At 39.9% G+C, this 12,164-nt stretch overlaps 1 protein-coding gene across 2 annotated transcripts in view; it reads left to right on the top strand.

The window, feature by feature from the left end:
• ERC2 (ELKS/RAB6-interacting/CAST family member 2) overlaps positions 1-12,164 on the top strand; it is an 858,173-nt gene that overhangs the window by 441,119 nt on the left and 404,890 nt on the right. The gene's annotated exons all lie outside the window — the stretch shown is intronic.

Below are 12,164 nucleotides of genomic sequence, written 5' to 3' on the forward strand. Positions count from 1 at the left end.
TTAGGTTTATAGTTTTATGGCAGGAATTGCAAACTCAGATGCCTCCAGGGTCTAGGCTATTAGCATAAATAGGAAACAGGTTTGCATGTAAGAAAAAATTATGATGTCTCATTCATTTATTTATTTATTTATTTATTTATTTATTTATTTATTTATTTATTTATTTTGAGTCATTACCTTTTATTTCCATATTGTAATGTTCAGTGGTCAATGTGATTTTTCTTATTTTCAAATTCTTTTTTTTTTAGTGTTTTTTTATTATATTATGTTAGTCACCATACAGTACATCCCTGGTTTTTGATGTAAAGTTCGATGATTCATTAGTTGCATATAACACCCAGTGCACCATGCAATACGTGCCCTCCTTACTACTCATCACCAGCTTATCCCATTCCCCCACCCCCCTCCTCTCTGAAGCCTTCAGTTTGTTTCTCAGAGTCCATAGTCTTTCGTGCTTCATTCCTCCATATATACAATGGAATATTACTCAGCTATCAAAAAGAACGATTTCTCAACATTTGCTGCAACATGGACAGCACTGGAGGAGATAATGCTAAGTGAAATAAGTCAAGCAGAGAAAGACAATTATCATATGGTTTCTCTCATCTATGGAGCATAAGAACTAGGAAGATTGGTCGGAGAAGAAAGGGATAAAGAAAGGGGGGGTAATCAGAAAGTCAGAATGATGTCTCATTCTTTCAACCTGTCTTAATTTAAATTTTTGGTAGAGCTGTATCAGTTAGCAGTTGCCATAATAATGCTGTGTAGCAAATCATCCCCAAACTCTGACTTTAAAGCATCAATAGTTATTGTCACAGATTTTTCAGATTGACTAAGTGGCTCAGCTTCTCCAAGGTGGGCTTGAATAGGCATTCCTGTTCCTCACTGCAGGTCTGTGGGGGGGGCTGTGGTAGCTCCATTCCACGTATATTTATTCTGAGACCAAGGCTGAAGGGGGTCATTGCCACAGGGGGAAACTCTTCTGATCACAGTAGCAGAGGCACAAGAGAGTAAGCAAAAACTCGAAAGGTCTCATAAGGCCTAGCCTTAAACTGACACTGTGATTTTCACCCCACCCCACTGGCCAAAGCAAGCCGCATCACTGAGCAAATAAGCAGGGATTAGGGAAGTACACTCTACCCATGAACAGACCATTTTAAAGGGGCAGATACAAGGAAGGGTGAGGACTTGAGACCAATCATTCAAACTGTCAAAAGAGACAAGATTTAGAGAAATATTTCTCTACGTAAGAAAAGAACAGTAACATAAACATAATGAAAAATTATAGCTACAGTGGCCTTAGTATATGGATATGATAGAGGGTGGTAGGGGCTGTGAGGAACTCAGGAGCCCACGGCTCACCAAAAGGAATTGAGACTGCTAAGCTTTGACCGAATGCTGCCATAAAGGTGGGCCTAGGTTGAAGGACTCTCTGATTGCCATAAAATATAAATTTTTATGTGAAATCTATGGATTTGGTGCATTTTTTAAAATACTCTGGGTCCAGTGAAACACATGTGCAGATGAACTGACCATTGACTTGTAGCCTCTACTGTTCAGCCCTGCACTCTGGTCCCACTGGGTTCATGTGATACAAGTAAAGAGACTAGCACCCTGGCTAGCTTAGCTTGATCCATCCAAGAGAGAGGGCAGTTTAGTGCATTTGTCCTGAGTCCTTTTTTTGTCTGAAAATACCTCAAATACCTTGAATTATTATTCCTCAGAGGAAATGCCTACAATCATGTTTTGGAGAATTTGGTAAGGAGAGCAAGAAGGGAAAGATCAAGAACCATGGAGCTTAACTGCCCAGTTTTCAAATATTGGCCCTTATTATTATCAGCTCAGGACTTTGAGTAAGTTAGGGAACCTCTCTGACTCTCACTTTTTTTCATCTGTAAGTAGGAATTACAATCTCTATCACCCTGGGAGGGTTAAATAAGATGAGCTTTATGAAAGGACCTAGCACAGTACCTGATCTATGTAGGGTTCAGTTACTGAAGCTTTCCTCCAGAGAGACTGATAATGAGCATTTAACCATAGAAGACAGTGACCATTGGGAGTATCATCCAACAAATCCTTAGGAACTATTTTATACTGATGAGTAATACAGATATAGAGCACACACCAGTAAGTGAAAGTTTCCAATAAAGCATTAAACAACATATTGGGCAATAAGGAGGAAAAATTAAAACATTTTTCAAGTTTATGTTGAGTTGTGTGCGAAAGGTAAATGTAAAAGATCGTGATTTTTTTGTATAATTCTGTAGAACTATTCCCCAGGACACAGATTATGGAGGATGATATTTATGTCTGGCCTTGGGGCTTTGGGCTTCTGTGTGTCCCATTAGAGACTGCATGGAGATTTTTCAACAAGGTGTCTTTCCGGAGATTCACACTAAATCGTCATTACCAGAATGGGATGCTTTCCCATCCCCTACCCCCAACCTCTAGCTATTTCTTGCTGAGTAAATATGCCAATTTGAAATCCCATTGGATGTCGTTGTAGATTTTGGCTGCGTTTTTCCCTGTGCAGTTATCGAGTTAATGAACTAACATTCTAAGAAACGCACAAGCCAATATTTTATGCTCTTTTTCTGTTGTATGTCTGCAGAATTCTCTTCAATTTATTGCCTGAAAACTAAAGTCTGTTCTTGTGTGCTTCCGTTTCCAAATTATAGGTTCCCAGGGAACTGTAAAGTTTCTTCTCTGCCAGTGGTTAAACCCAAGTGTGATCAGTTTAAAAAGCAAATGAATGTTCCCATTTATTCTTATCCTTTTAGTAGAGTTCTAAAAAATGAGAAAAGCTAGAAAGACGATTTTATTTTTCAATTTGTGTGAGTCTGTATATCCATATCTTTTTGCCAAGGAGACTTCCTTTACTTTGCTTCTCCAATTAGAGTTGGGGTCAGCTAACCGAGGAAGTGTAACAAACAACATAAACCTCAAAAAAAAAAAAAATGCATTGCTTTCAGCAAAACGTATAGTTCATTGTGAAGTTCCCAAGCGTTGGTAAGTTGTTTCTTTGCAGAGGGATACATATGATTTAAGCAGCAATTTTTAAGCCTCATATCTGTATGTTCATCTCTCCAAGTCACTGAGTTCATTTCTCTTTCAATTCCCTAAGTTTAAAATTGTAACTCTAACTGTGATCTATGTTCATGTGTTATGGTACACTTCTAAGTACTGCCATTAGAAGAAACCTGACCAGCAGAGTTAAGAGATTCATCATTGTCAAAACACGTTTATTTAGTTCCTGGTTTTTCATGGCTGTTCTGTAGGCACAGTGTAGAGTGATTTAGGGAGGCTCCATTTCAGCCATCTTGTTCAACATATGAAAGGGTGGGAAAAGTCATCTGAAAACAGGTTTAAAAGAAAAATCCACATTTGTTCAAATTTGCCTTAGAATTTAATATTATTATTTTTTAACATTGCAAAGTGTTTTGTTTGCCTTGCAATTTTCTATGTTGATGGGTAGAGATTGGGACGTTCCATTAAACTGTGAATAAATTCTATCGTGTTGTTGAAATGTGGACTGAGCCACATCCAACATTTCCAGACTCTTCATGGTTTCAGACAACAAGAAATACTCAAGTATTTGCAAGTCTGTGGAAGACACAGAACATTGGAGGGTAGGACTGAGGTTTAGTACAGAAGTGCTTTCTTTCCTTGGGGATTTATGTTGACATTTGTTTTTCTTTCACACTATAATCCCTCACGAGCCAAAGACGACTTTTGTTGTAGCAGCTCCCTATAGGCACTCTCGGAAAATCTTATTTAACAATCAGCTCTGGTAGCCTTGAGTTGAGTCGTTACTCTTTGTAGTAACTCACGGACTGTCAGGGGTGACAAGGCGTCCTGTGCAGTGTATTTGGGAACTAACCATTTGTTAGAAATGTTCCAAGAAGTTAAGTGAAATCGTGTAAATAAAACTGTTGTATGTGGGGTTTTCTTCTTTCCTCCCAATAAAGTATTACTTGTTTTTCCAAATGTGCAGTAACTCGCATGTTTCTTCTGAGAAACGTCTTCTGCTTTTTCTTGAGGATTTGTGACCTAATCCTCCACTTCACACAGCCCCTCTATACAAACACAATATATTTCTATGGAAAAGAGAGGTTTACCCTTAATCAAGTGTTGCCTAATCTACCTACTAAATTACCCCCGGGAGACAGAGTGGGGTTCATTATTCTTTTCTGAAGGGTTTTCAGGTTTCACTCCATTAGTGGCTCTTAGTCCTCAGCAAAGCGAATGTTTGTTTGTCAAAGGCTGAAGATCCTACAGAATGAAATGCAACATATTTGTCAAATGAAATCATTGTTATTATGGAAGCAGAGTCCTGAATGCACTGAAATGACAAAGCTTAAGGGCAGGGGGGATGGAGAAAAGAATCTTGCTGGAATAATAGGGTAATCTTCTTATTCATTTCAAAGGAGGTTCCTAAGGAGAATCAGACTATTTTTTAGATATTATTCCATTTTCTCTTTTTGGTCCCTGAAATATAAATCGATAAGGGAAAGGCAGTGTGCATCCTCCTGTGCTCTCCAGTGAGATTTAGAAGCATTCATAGGTGTGGCTAAGCTCTAGGAAAAGAGCGGGGACTTGCTTTGTAGAACCTGCCTTTCCTCTGTTTACCATTTTTTAAAAAGATTTTATTTCTTTATTTGAGAGAGAGCACAAGGATGGGGAGCAGCAGGCAGAGGGAGAGGGAGAAGCAGGCTCCCCACTGAGCCAAGAGCCCAAGGTGGGGTTCAATCCCAGGACCCTGGGATCATGACCTGAGCTAAAGGCAGACGCTTAACCAACTGAGCCACCCAGGTACCCTCTCTGTTTACCTTTAACTCTGACCTCTGGGCTTACTTTGAGGTAAGAATTGTGTAATAAATTGGAGACATCATTTTAATATGTTTTTTAAAAATCACTGCAGATGATCAGGTTAGTCAACAACAACAACCACGCATTTCAGCAAGAGTCCTGGGTGCTTCTCAAAGTGCTTCCATGGGATGATCTTCAGTCTGGATCCTCCCATTGACCTTGAAGATTGGGTGAGGCAAGTTTTGTGTTTTTATTTTATAGATGGGGAAACTGAGCCTGAAACAGTTGTTCACTGACTCATCTGCAATCATAGGTCTCATTAAAGGTGAAGCTTTGAGGAGGTACCAGAGCATAAGAGTTTTTCCTGTGAAGGACAGACTCAGCTTCTGGAAACTGAAACAATTGCTTCCCCAGGCAAAAGTTTCTGAACCAGAAGTTGTGCTTTAAAAGCCACTGAGAAAAGAGACGTTTAGGGTGAGTGCTTGGGAGCATCTATATGTCTTTCCATTCTGCTTGAATCTATAGAAGTGCGGTATAATTTTCAAAGTAGGTACAATGAAGGTATTACTGAAGAACCTACACTTTGAAAGCAAGGGGGATTGAAAGAAAAAAATAATTCTGATAGCATACCTTATTTATTTTTTTCAAAGCTAGAATTCACATGATAACTTATACACATCGGCCCTGGAAATCCCTAAAGGGCAGTCATGTTCAACAGGCATCAAAAGAGCCAGTACAGTTAAACCAGCTCTTCCTGGCCAGGGTAATTATGGTACGTTTACCCTGAGATATGGCCACCAGAGGTTAGTCAGAGGGGCACCTGCAAATCACAGTGCATGTCACCTCAACATCAATAACCTCTTTCTAATAGATGTTGGTATTTCAGCATGTCTCTATGCAAGGCAGAGACCTGGGCATGGTTAATTTTTTTAAAATGTTAACTTTGACTTATGGCTTGTCCAAAGCATTGCTAAGCTGTATATTCAAACACTCCAGATTAAGGAAATGACAATCAATGACATGGGCAATGATTTAGATGGAAATCTTGCAAAAGGAAAATACAACTATAAAATCTGTTCCTAGTCATTTAATAGTCTCTCCTGTAATACACATTTGGGAAGTTGGTAATTTGAATTTATGACACTTTTAATTTCTTCTCTGGTATTACACTTTCTCTCTACATCTTACTTAGCTATGCTGCCTGGAAGAACCCTGCAAGGTTAACCAATCGTAAGTTTTTCTTACTAGGAAGGACCTTAGCTTTTATTTAATACAAGCCCCTTGCTTTGCTGATGAGGGAAGTAGGGCCCAGTAAAGGCACATAAACTGCCCAAGATTCAGAGGGAGTTATTGGCAGAAGGGAGACCAGATCCCAGGCCTTTTGCATCCTCGTCCGATGCCCTTTGTATAGCCCACTGGTTCCATAGGATATGTCTACCTTTGGTAGGATTTGAACCATTAACCCATAAGCCCCAAGGTTGGGCCTATGCTCTTTCAGCAGTGGATATTCGATTGGCCATTTAAGATGACATAAATGATTCCTTACAATAAACTAAGCTTTATGGAAAGTTTATGAACAGGGTATTCTATCATCTTCTATGATTCTTTTATGTCTTTAAAATTAGAATAACTAAAAAAGTAGCAATCGTGGTGAAGAAAATTGTGAGAACAGACTACGTAGCTTAGGACTTTTTAGATGCTAAATAAAGATCAGTTTAAGTTATTTGTATCTTTGCCACCTTCCTCATCCAACAAAGGGATGTCACCTGTAAAACAACTCAGAAAGTCTCTTATCATGGAAAAGAAGTATAGATTGCTTAGATATGTCAACTATTAGAATATTAGCTGATTCTTTTTATTGAGCAATGAACTATTCCAAGGATAATGTCTTTGGTTGAGTTCCCTGAGAAACTGAGAGTGAGATTAACATGCAGGAGATCTACTGGGAGGGAGAGGGGGCATTCTCAGGAAGGAAGAGAAGCAGGACTAGGCACTGGAGAAGCTGAACTGGAACATAGTTGCAAGGGAGGCTCAGCATTTCCCATCAGCACTCCATGGAGTTGGGGTGGCCATTTGGAGGGAATTGACCCCAACTGAGAAGAGAGGGCTGAGCCTTTGTTACTCTCATCAACAAGTGAGTGGATATGGGCAACCCCTAGGGAGGGCATAACCCTGGAAGGCACATCCATGCAGCAGCTGGGGAAGGAATGCCTTAGTCCTGAAGAGGAATCTGGGCAGCGTACCATATCATCTCCAGTGACTATCTGATATGCATGTGGTGCTCTCTTCTTTGATGACCATGGCAGACACATGCCGCTGATGTCAGGACTCTTGCCTACCCAGCTTCATACTTCTTTTCAATACAAGCAGCTGTTGGGGTGCCTGAGTGGCTCAATTGGTTAAGTGTCTGCCTTAGGCTCAGGTCATATTACCAGGATCCTGGGATGCAGCCCCACCCCAGGCTCTCTGCTCAGCAGGGAGCCTGCTTCTCCCTATCGCTCTGCCTATTTGTGTGCTCACTCTCTTTCTCTCTGTGTCAAATAAATAAACAAAATCTTAAGAAAAATACAAGCAGCTGTTAATAACAAATTCTAGTTGGCCAAGTTGCTCTCTATACATATTGACTTGTTTAATCTTCCTGAGAAATGAATGAGGTAGCTACCATCTTTGGAACCATTGTACAGTTGAGAAGATTGAGACTTGGTGATTTGAAACAAGAGAAAGAGCTGGTATTCTTTCTCAGGTCTCAGTCTTGAGTGGGGCATCCCTCTCTCCTGTGCAAACTGTTTCTTTATATGCTCACTAATCCCAGTAACTATGGCAATAATGAAAACAATGGTCAGGCTACTCCAAAAATAGAAAAAATTAGGTAGCATAAACTTGGGTAAAGAGGCTTCATATGAATTTATGGGATAGTGTTTAAGTTTCTTTTAAATAATGAGATAGACTGAAATGCTTCTTCATGGCATGCAGAGGTCTTCCCTGAGTTCTGAAGTAGTTCCACTGATGTTTTTTGAGGACTTGGTCTTTGTACCAGGTACTGTGCTACGTGCTGGAATTTAACAGTTGGTAAGACAAGATTCTTTACCCTTGAATATCTCAAGACCTTTTCTTCTGAGTAAAGATGTCCTTCCCTGGCATCTGACTTGCCGCAGCTTCTGCAGGTGAACCAGATTACGTGTTCCTTGGCGGCTGCTTGCTCTCAAATAGAAGACCATTGGAAAGAGGTAACCATGAGAGTGTGTCTACAGCTGGAGCCTTGGCTCTGGCAAGCCAGAGCAGAAGCTTCCAGAAGCCTATCTGAATCACAGTTCTGCCATGGGCTACAAGGATTTGAGTGAGTGAGGGATGAGAGTACCAGGGGAGTTGGGGATCTGGGTTCTAGTCTAGGCTCAATCACTAATTAGCCATGTGACCTTGGGCAAGTGATTTTTTTTTTTTCCTCTTCGAGCCTGTTTTCTTATCTACAAAACAAGAGGCTTGTACTGGGGTACGGCCACTGTCAACTCTGAAATCCTGGCATCCTGAGGCTCACTGATATGTGCCTGCATGTGATGATTAAAGGTGCCATCCAAGAGGGCAACTCGTGGACAACTGGGGATGCTGCTGCCCCAGTGGAGCACCCACATCAGTGGCAAGGGCATCCTCCAGCTGGGAATCCACTGGTCTCCTTCAGTACCAGCCCTGTAATATGTTATTTGGCTTTAAGTATCATTTATTATAAATGATACTTTCTGTTCTCTATCTGTTCTCTATCTGAAGTGCCACGCCTGCCATTTTGAGAAGACTTTTGTAGTGTGCACTAAAACATTACGTTTTCTTTCTTCAGAATAGTCAGTTATAATAACACGTTCACCAGTTGCTACTTTTTAAGTAAAAGATAAAGATTAGAACAGTGACAGCCTGGACACAAGATACACAAAGCAGGAACTCCTCAGAATTTAGCCACCTGGGTTACAGACTTCTTTCTCAAGGGCAGGAGCTATGTGGCTTTTAAACGTAATTGTTGGTGAAGTAGACTATTATTTTAATAAGCCACTATGTCATAGAGGCTATTTCCCCCATCAACTATGTGGGTCATAATGAACTGTGGGAAAATGAAAAGAGACTAATTTGACAAAAACCGGTTGATACTATCTAGGTTCACATTTCCGAAAAAGTTTATCAAAGTGAAGTTCTATGAGATACCACTAGAAGAAAGGGTTCCATTTGTCAAATGCTTTTGGAAAATAATACATACTCTATTCTTCACTTGGAAAGCCACCATGCATATTAGCATAGTAAAGACTCTGAGAAGTTCTATAGTCAAATTTAATGTTCTTTAATCCAAAATGTTTCCAAATAGTTTAACAAAAACAGTTTTTTCCCCTGGAACATCTATTAACATTGCCAAGAGTTAGTATTTTATGAACTTGGGTAAATGCTGATCTAGACAATTCACAGTGCTGGTAACTGAGATATGCAATCAGCTCTTTGATTACAGTTGGAGGTTGAAAAAACTCTGTAGTGACACTTTATTAAGCATAAAATTATCTTTGCTGAATAAGAATTCACCTGGGCATCTTGCAATGGCTTTGTGGCTGCCACTTGATGAAAAAGCAGTTTTATTAGAATGATTGGCCAAGAAAATTCTACTTCTGATATACCTTTTAAAAATTGCAGCTTATTAAAAAAGTTGATGTGAAGCAAACTTGAAAACTGTTTATGACAGGCATAGTGATATTTCCTTCTGTCACTTCTTGACTTTGGGATCTACATTGACTTCTGATTATAAACTCACATTATGGTATGCCCCAAATCCAAATTAGATGAAGAATGTTTTGGAGGAAGATGTGGAAATTATTCCAGCCTTAAATATAAAATTGCATTTTTTTTAGGTATCCGTTGTCAATTCTCATTTGCACACAGTTTTGCCCTCTTCCTACTAAAGCCGTTCATTGGCAGTGTGGACGATAGTGCCTTAGGTTCCTGCTATGCTGTCAAAATCAATTATACGGGTTGCAAATGAAGCACAGAGTGTCCCTGTGTCATTACCAACAAGCTTGTTTTTATTTTGGTTGTACTTTTTTGGCTGTGAAAGGATCCTTATGAGAAATTAGAAAACCGCAAATTTGAACATGTTAACAGTTAAACAATATAACCTTGAAATGTATGTATGTCTCCTGGATGCCTGAGTCTGATCATAAATGGGCCTATAATTTCTGAATGAACTGCACCTCTCTTAACCTGGCTTAATGATAGCTTTACCTTTTAGTCATCTTTCAAGGTTATTTTGCCTCTTACTCTAAATGGGGGATTAAGGCCGTACTAGACTGTGGCTTGGTCACCTGGATAAAGTTTCACTTCACAGGAATTGCCACATGTACACTAGAGTCCAATGTTTGAGACAGAGTGGTAGTTAGAAGTGCATCTTTAGGGGCTAGGAAGTCTGGGAGGTATATTGTAGGCAATAGGAGGACCCTCCTTTCAGTTGTAACAGGTTTTGTAATGTTTTTAATTTTTCAGGCTTGTTTTATCCCCACATAAAAAAAAGATCATACATATCTCTATATTTTAAATGCTTATGAAACACAAGTTTCATTTATATATTTCTTCATTCCACAGCCATTTGTGTCAGGTTTTGTACTAAACCCCTGGGTTTCTAGGACTAGGTTCTTGCTTCTCCCTCACCCTGTCTCATGGACAGACAAAACCATAAAGATACCACAATGTAAGACATACTAGGAGACGAGGGAATATAGCCCAAAGAGATTTTTTTTTATAGGTTGGACTAGGTAGCAGTACAAGTTCAGAAGATGAACATTCTTTTTTTTTAAATAATATTTATTTTGTTATATTAGTCACCATACAGTACATCCTCAGTTCTTGATGCAATGTTCCATGATTCATTACTTGAATATAACATCCAGTGTACCATGCAGTATGTGCCCTCCTTAATACCCATCACCAGCCTATCCCAATCCCCTACCCCCCTCCCCTCTGAAGCCCTCAGTTTGTTTCCCAGAGTCCACAGTCTCTCATGGTTCATTCCCCCTTCTGTTTACCTCCCCCCCGCCGAAGATGAACATTCTAAGCAAAGGCAGCCTGAGTTTTTCCACCTAAGCCATCTCCTGCAGCTTTGTTGGCATTCCCTGCAAATGTTTTCAGGCTGAGGGCTGGGCCCTTTCTCTGGTTCTGATGAGCACTTTCTTCCATCATTTATGAGTCAGAAAATGTCACTGTACATACTCAAATATAAGTACCCTGATTATATAGCCATCTATTATTTCTCAAAGAAAAATTTCACAAAAATTTTTCAAGTTTGAATATATAAACTTACAGGGGGGTATAGATAAAATAGTCAAGATGTCTAATTATGATGTTTATTTTGTTTAATTAGTTATATCTAAAATCACTTATTATTTTTTGACACTGTTGTATTTATTGGCACAATTTCACCTGAACTGTCCACAAGCATTCTTTATGTGAGAGGCAGTGACCCTCTGCAGGGCTTTTCCATCATCTGGTACAATTATAGTTCTGTAAGATAAAGAGATAAAAAATACTTACATGTCCCCCCAAATTATAAAGCAAACCCCACTAATGTTATGTGAATGGACATTTGTGACTGTGTAAGACTCTACTGAGTGGTTCATACATGGATTCCCAAAGTACTAGGGTCAAACTGCTCAGAGGTGAAGGCAAGTAGAACAGGGTTGGCCCTCGGTAGGCATTTAATAAATATTTTTGGCTACCTGAATACATGAATTATGATATGTAAGCAGAATAGAAAATAAGTTCCCATGGAATTTCTGTGGATTGGGAGCTGCTGCCTGGTACAGAGAGAAAAGGACTGGGGAGCTGTGTCCTGGAGGAAAGAGGATTGTGTAACTGGTCAGCAGTGCATGCTGGGGGCTCGGAGAGAGCAGGGAGAGTGTGTTCCAAATAGGACTCTGTGGTGACCTCCTTGGAAGTGAGGGCCTAGGTCTTAATGCTGCTATTTTCAGTTCCAATAGGTAATAAGATAATGATTTATTAATTATTAATAACTGTGGGATAAATAAATGGCTGAATAATCAGACAATAGAGGGTATATCATCTAGATCTTATTATGAGGCTTCTTTGAACAGGCTTTTCCTGCAGGAGGCATTCTTGTTGGCACCTGAAGATGTGCATCTTTAGAGCTCTACCCTGGTTATTTTTCTTCCTCACTTCAGCTGCAGGGGGGAGCCATCCTCATTGGAAGCTGCTTGGAGTGGCTGTCTGAGAGCAGGGTGGGCAGCATAGTGAGGGGGCCAGAGGAAACCTCATTCCACACTGCCCTCAGAGTGACTGCCTTGTGTGGCAGGCACCCTATATGCACACATTTAGGAAAC

The sequence above is a fragment of the Ursus americanus genome, chromosome 14, assembly GCF_024610735.1.
Source record: "Ursus americanus isolate L20-20 chromosome 14, mUrsAme1.1.p, whole genome shotgun sequence".
Lineage (NCBI taxonomy): Eukaryota > Metazoa > Chordata > Mammalia > Carnivora > Ursidae > Ursus > Ursus americanus.